At 37.7% G+C, this 13,183-nt stretch overlaps 1 protein-coding gene and 1 pseudogene across 10 annotated transcripts in view; one reads left to right on the plus strand and one right to left on the minus strand.

Moving 5' to 3' along the window:
* Positions 1-13,183, minus strand: part of LOC147016753 (tight junction protein ZO-1-like) — a 657,688-nt gene that overhangs the window by 301,113 nt on the left and 343,392 nt on the right. The gene's annotated exons all lie outside the window — the stretch shown is intronic.
* LOC147016755 (signal recognition particle RNA) lies at positions 12,682-12,822 on the plus strand (annotated as a pseudogene).

Consider the following 13,183-nt stretch of genomic DNA (forward strand, 5'->3'; position numbering starts at 1 on the left):
ATAAAGGCTGTGGCCACCGGTTCTTGGGTGTACGTGTGTGTGTGTGTGTGTGTGTGTGTGTGTGTGTGTGTGTGTGTGTGTGTGTGTGTGTGTGTGTGTGTGTGTGTGTATATTTGTGGCGCCAGTCTATTAAGTAAAACTGCATAAGTGCTTGTACATAAATTGCTATTCCTTCAATATTCAGTTTACTCTGCCTTCTTGCATGCTCCCCTGCCCCATTAGAAATAAATACATTTGTTAAATGTATCAGTTCGTTGCTGTGTTTCCTCCATTGGCTTAGCGTGACGCGTGTTGGTGAATTATAAAGGCTGTTGCCACTGTAAAAGTACATTCGGACCGACAGAACTTCGGCAACCGTCCGCTCGGGTTGCGCACAGGTCGGGCACGCTAACGGCTCGACTCGTACGAGGGCCGTCGAGGGTGAATGTACATACATATATATGCCGTCGTAATACGTGTATATATATATATATATATATATATATATATATATATATATATATATATATATATATATATATATATATATATATATATATATATATATATATATATATATATATATATATATATATATATATATATATATATATATATATATATATATATATATATATATATATATATATATATATATATATATATATATATATATATATATATATATATATATATATATATATATATATATATATATATATATATATATATATATATATATATATATATATATATATATATATATATATATATATATATATATATATATATATATATATATATATATATATATATACATATATATATATATATATATATATATATATATATATATATATATATATATATACATATATATATATATATATATATATATATATATATATATATATATATATATATATATACATATATATATATATATATATATATATATATATATATATATATATACATATATATACATATATACATATATATACATATACATATATATATATATACATATATATATATATATATATATATATATATATATATATATATATATATATATATATACATATATATATATATATACATATATATATATATATATATATATATAACTATATATATATATATATATATACATATATATATATATATATATATATATATATATATATATATATATATATATATATATATATATATATATATATATATATATATATATATATATATATATATATATATATATATATATATATATATATATATATATATATATATATATATATATATATATATATATATATATATATATATATATATATATATATATATATATATATATATATATATATATATATATATATATATATATATATATATATATATATATATATATATATATATATATATATATATATATATATATCAGACACACAGCCTGACTGTTAGGGTGAGCATCACTGCGGATTATATTTCACATGGTAAAACCACATAATCCGCAAAGAACAACCATCTGTCTGCCACCCATACAATTGTTCCAGTAAATTCAAAACATTCAACCAGAAGGTATGCGATGTGATCGGCAGGTCAGTCGAAACATGTTGAGTTCGCTGACGTTCCCACTCTGCCTGCTACCATGTACAGCTGGCCATGTGTGAATGCAAACTCTTGAAGACGAAGGCCAACAACCTAGAGGTTTTGTCCTTGAGACTTGTTGATGGTCATGTGAAAGCAAACTGAATTCGTCGAAATTCAAAAGGCATGCCTGTGTCTGATGGGATGATCGGTATCCTTGAAATCATCGCTTGCTCTCCCTTGTTTGGTCCAGTAGTGATGGTGACATTTCTGCAATTTGGCAGCAACTGATTGATAATTACTTGAGTTCTGTTGCAAAGCCTTGGTGGGTCGAGCTTGTGTAAGAGCTTCGGTCCTATTTTCAGAAGGAAGTGGTGAGGTAGCATGCCTGAGGGCTCCAGGCTGTTCAGGAACTCTGTGGGGTATGTAACTGCTTCATCATCACTCATGGCTTTGTGCACTGATTTGTAGGCAGTGGCCTCCACTGGGAAGCTTTTTATAAGTTCCCAGATGATTGTTTTGACTGATTCATTGTATGGAGCAATATTTTCATGCTCACACAACCACTCAATGTCCTTGTGGTGTTGCACTACGTTTTGGTACACCCTCGACTGAAGATATTTGGCTGAAGATATCATGGAACCCAATTTCTGTGGTTTAACTGATAAAATATCCAACACTAACATGAGGTATCTCGCCATCTCCAATTCTCAATTGCAGCTTTGCAAATTGACCTGCATCGTAATCACCTAAAAAGAATGATCACTTGTTTGTTGTCAGACAAAAGTTTTCATATACTTCCAAAGATGTGAATATTTGAGGTAAGTGTTGATCTTGTTGGCTTCCATACCAATTTGCACAGTATGAAGGTTTGGTAGAAATCTTCTGACAACACCGACAAAATCCCACCCATGTGGTCGCTGCTCTTAAGGATGTCCTTCAGCATTCAGTTGAGAGCTTCGACTGCCAGTCGAAGTGACATTATAGTTGAATCCCAGAAGATGACTTTACACTAATTGCGGAGGATTGCCAAACCCGAGCCACATTTGATGGCACACATTGGTGTTTCTGTGCCTGTCAGGTTGAGTGGGATCTTTCATGTAGAATGGGCTGTTTGTCCAGCTTGAACCTGGGCAGCAATCGCACTGCTTGCAGCTGACAATGCAACATGACCACTGGAATGAACATTTGCAAGAATGAGGTTTATGATAAATGTTTTCTCTGTGCCTCCAGCAGCATCCCAGATGATCAATCCTCCTACCGCAGAATTAATGAGGGCTATCACCGTTATAAACAACCATTTGGTCATCCGTAAGCTGTGGCCTTGTTTGTTCAACGTGATTAAGAAGTGCGACTGAGTTATAATACGTCTCTCAGAGAATTTCTCTCACCAGTCTGTTGTCATCCTGATGTCAGTGGAATCGACAATCTGTACACATCCAGCACCTGGCTTTTCCCATTAGCTACACGGTGTCATATATATATATATATATATATATATATATATATATATATATATATATATATATATATATATATATATATATATATATATATATATATATATATATATATATATATATATATATATATATATATATATATATATATATATATATATATATATATATATATATATATATATATATATATATATATATATATATATATATATATATATATATACATATATATATATATATATACATATATATATATATATATATATATATATATATATATATATATATATATATATATATATATATATATATATATATATATATATATATATATATATATATATATATATATATATATATATATATATATATATATATATATATATATATATATATATATATATATATATATATATATATATATATACATATATATATATATATATATATATATATATATATATATATATATATATATATATATATATATATATATATATATATATATATATATATATATATATATATATATATATATATATATATATATATATATATATATACATATATATACACACACATACATACACACGCACACACAACCTGTCGCTTCGCTGACGGGGACATTAAGGGTGTGGGGATAGAGAGGGAGGGGGAAGAGAAGAGGGAGAGAGCAGGAACAGAGAAGGGAGGTGAGATGGAGCAGGGAGGGAGGGAAGGGAGAGGAAGGAGGGAGGGAAGGAAGAGAGAGGAGAGGGAGGGAAGAGAGAGGAAATGGAGGGAGGGAAGAGAGATGAGGAAAGGGAGGGCAGAGGATGGAGGGAATGGAGGAGAGAGCATGGAGGGAGGAGGGAGGGGAAGCTAGGAAGAGAAGAGTGAGGAAGGTGAGGGAGCGACGCCTCACCCAACATTGAAATACACTGCGGGAGGGTGGGGTGCAAGGAGGAGGTGTGTGTATGAGAGAGAGAGAGAGAGAGAGAGAGAGAGAGAGAGAGAGAGAGAGAGAGAGAGAGAGAGAGAGAGAGAGAGAGAGAGAGAGAGAGAGAGAGAGTGAGGGATTGGGGGGGGGGTGGAGGAGGAGAAAAAAAGAGAAAGGGGAGGGGTGGCATTCGCAAGGACAGATATGCTATGCTTAATGACTGAACTCACACACAAAAAAATCTCGTGTCAGAACAACTGTATACACAACGACACAGCAGAGTTTGTAAAGTAATCCTTATGCTGGCACATCTGCAAAACTTTGATTTCCCAGTTCCAGAAAATTGATGGGAACATGAACCAAAAGTAATCACTGAAAATATGGAAGTACCTCCCGCTCACGCATGACCTAATGATCCCATTGAGCGTGAACATCGAAAACAAAGCAACGCAACCTGTTATCAGACTTAGGAACAAAAAAGGAGAAAACATTGCTAATTGAGGTGTTAATACCAGTGATTCTGGACTAAACGATGCAGAAATCAAGAAAATGACTAAATACCAAGACCTCAAGAATGATGTGAAAAGATCCTGAAAGCTGAAGAATGTCAAAGTTGTACCAGTGATAGTTGGAGCTGTGGGAATGATGATGAAAAATGTCACAGATATATGAAAAACCATCTGTGGGAATATTACTACAAACAAACTACAGTTGGAAGCTGTCCAGGGCTCAATGACAATCCTGAAGAGAGTCCTTGGCACAAAATTTTGAGAACAAAAAACTTCACAGCTTGGTCCAGGAATCATGACCCCTTACCGAAATAAAGGTGGATACTTTGAGCCCACCCTGTGAGGACTCCATTCCACATTCTGAAACCCGCAGGTGTAGATACCAATCTCACACACACACACACACACACACACACACACACACACACACACACACACACACACACACACACACACACACACACACACACACACACACACACACACACACACACACACACACACACACACACACACACACACACACACACACACACACACACACACACACACACACATACACACACATACACACACACACACGTTGAGACTTGGGACGGGAGCATTTACAATCCAAGCTATCTTTCTGGCAAAGGTCTGTGTGCATGCATACATGCTCTTACATGCAGTGACCTATGCATCCCACTGGTCGGCTCACTCCGAATCTGATTCGTACGTGCTATAGTCCCCTCAATAGAGGGGGAAGGGTAGGGGATCAGGGGGATGGTTGGGAGAGAGACAGAGGGGTGGAGAGAGATGGAGGAAGGAGTAAAGTGTGGGAGAGAGGAGGGTTCAGAGAGAGAGAGAGAGGGGTCAGGTTCAGAAAGAGGGAGAGGGGTGGGAGAGAGGGGGAAGGGTTGGGAGGGAGAGGGGTAAGGGAGGGAGAGGAGTGAGGGATTCCAGCAGATGTGATGCCCAGTTTACCATCCATCCAAGAGATGACACACATTGATGAATCACCCTGCCTGTGAAATCAAATCCAGGCTATATAGAGTGAGCATGCGTACCCCTCGGCTTTCCTACTGTGATGTGGCGATTCTTTACTTCATAACTGAAACTATTTTTTCTCATTGCGATTATATTATATATTTTGCCTTCCTACCTCCAGTATAGAACTGCGGTATCGCAATTGAAACTTGAGGAACTCCGAACACGGTTGATGGAGGTTTTTTAAAAATATGTATGAATGTCAAAGTGACGGGTCGATATTGAAAACACATTGCATAAAAAGTTAAAAAAGCGATGTCGTTCAAAAATGAAATTGCACAACGTTTAAAACCAGCAAGGCACCATCTGAGGGACTTGTCTGCAATTGTGAAGCTTGGTCGATGTGAGAAGTGGACATTATTTAGAAAAAAATATGTATCAATGTCGAAGTGATGGGTCATATAATGGAAGAACAAAAAGGGGAACGTCGTGGAAAATAAAATTTCACATTTTCAGTGAGCCAGCCACTGCCTGTTTCACCGCAGAACAACATGTGGCCAACACACGCGAGAGCCCCTGAGCTTTGTTCAAGTCAATCGACGTACAGTATTCAGTGACAGTGTGAATATTGTAGAGCACTTGCCAAGTGGCTTAAGCATGCCACCAAAATGGTTGATAAGAAACGGCTTGATTGGCATGCGATTAGCGATCACCGAACCGACAAACGAAATATACACCTCCGAGACTGCAGAGATGCCCGAAATGTCAAATATATCCGAATTGGACAAATTAACACTTTTTTTAGGAATCAGAACTGCTTGTAAGTTTGATTCTGGAGCTGAAATGTTGTAATTCTGCTTAGTTTAAGAGATTCTTGAGGCTATGGCATGTGTGAAAATGAAATAGAGCCACGAATGCTGCCGTCTCCAGGCGTTTATAAACATTGCAATGTACCCAGCAATTCATAGCAATGATGAACAGGCATTAGATATATGAGTGAGGAACGTGAGAAAAAAAAACTTTATTGTAAAGAAATAGTTGCAGCCTGTTCCAAGTCAAGGCATGGTTGAGCAGGCCAAAAACATGGCGGCTTCAGACCCCAGAGAGGTTACCCAGGAAAGACCTTTAGACGCCAGACAGCGAGGTGGCCGAGGATGCGCCTGATGAAGGATATAATTAAATAAGGCCGTTAATTATCTTCAAAAGGGATGTTTTAATTAACCCAAAAACCCAATTTTCACTCTTGCACTTCCTTGGAGTTTTCTTCGTGTGCATACAAAGTTTGGGGCTGCTTGGTTTCATGGTTTTTAGCAGCATCTCGCGTAGCGAACGCTGCTCTAAGAACGCTCGGCGTTGTTCTTCTTTTTCTTGTGAAGACAAAACCTTTATATTAGGACTAAACTCTTGAATAACATGATCCGGATCTCCTTAAATACTAAGCACCTGTACACATCGTCGCATTGAGGGTGCCTTTTGAGAGCGTCTATCATGAACTTTTAAATATATTCGGACATTTGCTTTAAAGTTTCGAAAAGTTCATATTACTATTTAAAGATTATTCCATTTAATGTATTGTAAATTCGTAAATACATTATTTATTTCGTAAATACACTACATTTCTTAAATGCATAAATACACTATGACAGGTCTCGCTATTGGCTTAATCAAGGCACGTGACGAAATATGGGAAGTTGTTTTTTTTTATTTTTTAAAGCCGACAAAACCTTAAGGACGCTGCTCTTGGACACATTTGTCCTTGTTGAGTTATGGAGGATATGGATGGACAGATGGACACACGCTGACATTTATTTGTATAGATATGGCACATTATTAGAGACAGACTGGAGTGACCCACTCCAGAACACATTATATGACGTTCTCCAGACTCATCTGCATGGGCATTATTATCTCTGACCGATATAGGCCTCCTCTTGTACCACTTTGGTGATAAAATTTTCTCAATCGAATACCACCAAGATTTATTGTAAGATTGTATGTTCTTTTGGGAGAGCTCAGAGGTGATCATCAAATTTTGAATCGTAATGGACCAATCGTTTTCACGCCTTGGTTCGTGTATTTGTAAGTTCGCTGCATCTTCCCGCAGACCACATGCATGCGAGTGTAGTGTATTTGAGAATTATTAATAGTACTTCTAAATTTGGTGATATTTCATCACACGAAGTGGATTTAAAAAACCTTGTCGCTTCGATCATGGCGATCGTAAATGTGGGGTCAAAATTTATCTTCATTATGTGGTTTTGAGGGTGCCTAACCGGGCATCCAACACCCAAGCACTGCCTTGTAAAATTTGGATGCCCGACGCTAAACTTGGATTCCCCGGGCACCGGGAGACCCGTTAATATTGAGTCCACATTATGTAAGCCAAGATTCTCATAGCCTAATAGCAACACTCCTATTCACTCCCTTTTGACTGAGTGCAGAACTCAATTTTCCTCCATTAACATATCCAATGACATATTTGAAAAGTATCCAGTGTAAAGTATCCAATGACATATTTGACCACTGTTTAAGAAAAGTATGTCAGCCATTTACACAAACTTTGACTGTCAAGAGATGCTAACACACACAGTACAATGAATAACAGAGGCCAACAAGGTGTCCCTTGTGTAGTATGATAAATTCAAAAAAAGAAACACAAAGCATAGGACATTGCGGAGAGTGCCTGCTGGTTAGGCATTTGACAAGCACCCGGCAAGCAAAGTACATTCCCATTCCAACAGATATTTTTAGCCTCTTTGCCCTCACCTAATGGCCTCCTCGACAATGCCTCTTCCCTTTGTGACTTTTGCATTCATGCTGTTCTGCTGTTCACTATGACAGAATGGTAATGTCATTCGGTGAATTCACTCATTCATTGCTCAAAAACATCACCCATAATTCATCCTGTGCAGAGGATCAGTGCAATTTTATAACGATGTGCAATTTTATAACGATGTAAGAGTTTGATAACGGTCGAGTGGGAAATAATGTTCATCGAGATATCTGCCAAGCAGATTAGACAGCTCAAATATAAATGCACTATGCCTGTACCATGCTGAGTGACACACACACACACACACACACACACACACACACACACACACACACACACACACACACACACACACACACACACACACACACACACACACACACACACACACCACAACCTGAGGCTGGAGGGAAAAAAATGTCAAAATGACATGTTAATTACGCAACATTAATCAATCAACGCCAAAATGTGTCAATGTATTGCTATTTGTGATGATAGGATGAAAAAGACAGACAGCATTGCATGCAAGTGGAAAGAGTCAGGTACATTGAGTGACTGGATCAGAAATTATGCTTGCCATAAAGGCTCATGATTGTTTAATTACCTCCGTTACCGAAGGGGAAGGGGTCATGTTTTCACCCCTTTCTGTCTGTTTCAATTTTGGTGAAGATCTGGATCTGGATGTGATAATTTTTTAAGTGATTCTTCACCATTGAGAGATCGGGCTAAACCGATATATAGCACGATATCTCAAAAAGTTGTGGACGGATTCGGACGAAACTTAGTGGACAGGTTGGGTTTGTGGCAAAGACGAATTGATTTGATTTTAGTCAAGATCCGAGTCCGGATATGGATACGAGAATTATTTAATTTTTAAAGTGATTCTTCACCATTGAGAGACGGGGCCAAAAACGATACAGTACTGTATAGCATGATATTTAAAAAAATGTATTGGGCCCGATACATTCTCGTGGATCAGGCATTACATGGTGGAAGTCTGCGCTCCATCGAGTGCCCTTCTAGTTTGACCATGGTATTTCCTCGACATGCTTCAACAGCTAACACTTCAACATGCTCCCATAAACAGGAGGTTGGAAAATTATTGGAGGATCAAAAAACCTGAACACAATTTTAAAGATTGCAAGGCATAAAAAAAACGTTATAGTGTAATCTGAAGCTATGTTTCAGGGACAAATCAAAAACAAATTGATAGGAAAATGCTTTGGAAGGTTTTCATTTTTGTTTCTCCAAGGCCAGTCTCAGAATGTTTCTCTGTACCACAGATCACACAAATTGGCAAATGGCACGGATATCTGTCTGTCTGTTTCTGGTGAAAATCTGCCCCAGTACACCAACATGGGACTCCTGTCTGTCCAAAGAATAATCATATCATGTGCGATTCTAAGGCAATTGAAAGGATCTGTTTGAGCCAAAGATGCAGCTTAATAATCAAGCTTCATTAATCACAAGCATTGCTGCTATGGACCCAACACACCCAAAAATAGAAAGACTTTTTGCAAGGGAATAAGCAATGAAATTGAGTAACCACAGTAATATTTTTAAAATCTACTTAGAATGTGTTGTGGAAATCGCCGGAGTGGGTAAAACTGTTTAGTTGTTACCCCGCACATGCAAAGCGAAAAGTGGTGTTAAGCAATTGGTTCATGTCTGTCTGTCCATCTTATGAGTTTATGATTGAGGAACAACTGATTTAAATGGAATGCTATATTTTGAACATGAATCGGAACATGGATAGGAAAACAAGTTTACCATTTTACCGTATTTTGACTCTGAATTTGTCACGATCGTGCATGCGCAGAGAGGAGTGAGATAATTTTACTCTGTCTGGCTCCCTGGCAGTCAAACAAAATTAAAAATCATTTCAAACAGGAAACTTACTGTTTTTAAGGACGTCATAAAGGAAACAAACAACAAGCACGAAGAACGAATGTACCATGTTACATAGGGTGGTGTAATAGACATTGGGTAAAACGGTGTTAAAACCAGAAATTAAATTATTTATATGCCCTTAAACTGATATTTAAATTGATTTATGTACTTCAACACTGTAGAACACAAATCCCCTTGATAATACTTCCAAGAACCTCCATTTTTGCAGTACTCAGACAAGTTCTACAGGGTGGTGTATATAATAGGAGCTGTCAAGCACAGCCCCTGGGAAGTGGGCGTGGATATGAGAGGGTGCAGTATCGGGGTGAGGAAGAGGTCGCCGATATGGCTATGCACGATGCCGATTGACGCTGCATTCTATGGTGGTAAATAAAGCCTCCATTTCTGAAACTGTGACTCAACGCCATCGTATTACAGTGTATGAGTGATGTATAAGACTGCTTCAGTAGCACTAAACTTCCAGATTTTTGAAACGATCTCGAAAGTCATTGTTTTATTAAAATTGAAGTATGTTCTTCTGCAATGTGTGGGGTATCATGTTCTATGAACGCTCTAGTTTGTTAGTATTTGTTTAGTATAAGTGTGACGTCGTATTGGGAATTTAGATATGCGTTGCGTATGTCAGAGATAGACGGTTCGTCTTCCATGCCATCCTGTTTGTTTCTACCCCCAACCAAACCTTTGGCTTTGTTAGATGTTCTTTTCCATAAATCTGTCCTTTATGTTTCTCTTTTAAAAACACTCATAAAATGTTGAGGCACGAGGCAAGTGGGAGAATAAGCTGGAGCCGTTACAGGGCAGTTAAATGACCTCAGACGGCTCGTGATAAAAACCACTATGGCTTGAGATGGAGTCATGACGGCCAAATGATCCCACCCACCAATAGTTCACCACCAATAGAAACGAGAGTGGAGTGCGGACGGTCAATTACATTTTCTGACTGCTTCTGTTTGGTGGTTTAGGCTGGTTGCAATGGAGTTGGAGTGCAGTTCAAACTGCTTTAGACTGACCATGCTTACGACCTAATGGTTTGCTCGGCCAAATTACATTATCACATGCATCTGTCGGCACTTCATTCAGTTAAATCCATGGTCCCACGAGCATTGTAACGTGGCAAACAGGCTCGGAAACTTACTCGGGACCGTGGACTTGCTGGCGGTTGCGGTCGTTTTGACACGACCTGCGGGACTCAAACTGGGCAAGCGGAACAGTTCCACGGCTGTAACAATATTTTGATTATAAAAGATTACATTGTGTGTGACAGAGGAAAGAGGTAACAATCTGAAAGTGGGACCGTGGGGCCAGAATTGGACACAACAAGCAAGTGAATGAACGAAAAAAGAGGAGAAAGATGAGCAGAGAAATCACCAAGCTGAAAGTAAGAGGTTTGGATTAGGTCGGGTTAATGGGGATAGAAAAGATCGTGGGTAGGGTTTGGGGTGACATGAAATGATGGTGAACCCCATTTGTTGAAGTCCTGGAGGGAAGATTGGGATTGAATGAAGGTAATTCCACAAATAGGATATAAAAAAATAGAGGACATATGCAGTCAGCCTCGACTTCAAGAGTTGAACAGGGAAGGGGATTACAGGAGTGGCATAGTCCACAAATTACAGGAGTAACAGATGTAATGCTGGGGTGCCAGTTCATAGGGGAAAGAATTACTCCAATTAGCTCTGGACAAAGGCCTTGCAGGTTGGAAGTAGTCCTGATTTTTGAAAGAATTACTCAGAATGATGGATGATGCCCAGTCTGTGACTGGCTTTGGAAGCCAGAGTTGCTAAATAGTCAGCCCAGGAAAGATCATGGCTGATGGTGATACCTATAAATTCAAGACAAGAAACCGTCTTCAGTGGCTGACAATGGAAATATACATAAGTGGGTGAGTTTGATGATCCTTCTGGTGTGACAAGGGGAGACAGTGTGATTTGCCAAGATTAAAAGACACATATCCTTTATAAAACCAACATCAAATCAATTTCAAATCACAGAGTGATGCAGCTGCTTTCTGCCTGGAAGGATGGGGTTACTGCATGACACAATGCGTATTTGCCTGAAAAAGGAGAAAGAGGGTTTTCCAGAGCCTTTTTTCAGACCTTCTGTCAACTTGTTCTTCAATACACTGAGATCATGGAAAAGAAAAAGGTTGCATTCGGATTTGGCAACTGTATTTGGCACTTTTTAATGATGTGTCTTTCCTGATGAGTCAGTGCTCTGGATATTTCCACCTATTCCTGCACATTATTAAAGAATGTGTGAGGAACTAAAGAGTGCCAAATTGATGTGTCAATTAGCAATATCTTCTGACCCCTCAAAAGTAGATATGCAGCGATCTTGGGAGAATGGGAAGGGATGGGAGGGTGGGGGATGACAGAGGAGACAAGTCCCCTTCACCTATGACATGAGAGGGGACTATATACATGTATATATATATATATATATATATATATATATATATATATATATATATATATATATATATATGTATATATATATATATATATATATATATATATATATATATATATATATATATATATATATATATATATATATATATATATATATACCGGGCGTAGTGGCGTGCGCCTGTAATCCGGCTACTCGGAGGCTTGGGTTGGAGGATCGCTTGAGGACGGGAGCTATGCGCTGGACCTCACTATGAGAGGGTGTAGGGCATCCCGGAATCATGGCGAAACCCAATCCTTATCCCTGTGTCGTAAGAGGCGACCAGGGTTGCGTCAGGAAGGGCATCCGGCGTAAAACCTGTGCCAAATCAGAATGCGGATCATGACGGATGATCCGCTGTGGCGACCCCTAACTGGAGCAGCCGAACGACGAACAACAATATATATATATATATATATATATATATATATATATATATATATATATATATATATATATATATATATATATATATATATATATATATATATATATGAGCCTGGTGTGTTGGCGCAGTGGTTCGGGCAGCGGCTTGGGATCCAAAAGGTCCTGAGTTCAAGCCCCGTTGGGCCACTGAATTAATACACCAGGGGGTTGACTCAGCCTGTCATCCTTCCGAGGT

Source organism: Eptatretus burgeri, chromosome 11 (genome assembly GCF_056783735.1).
Source record: "Eptatretus burgeri isolate ZD-2024b chromosome 11, Ebu_testis_v1, whole genome shotgun sequence".
Taxonomy (NCBI): domain Eukaryota; kingdom Metazoa; phylum Chordata; class Myxini; order Myxiniformes; family Myxinidae; genus Eptatretus; species Eptatretus burgeri.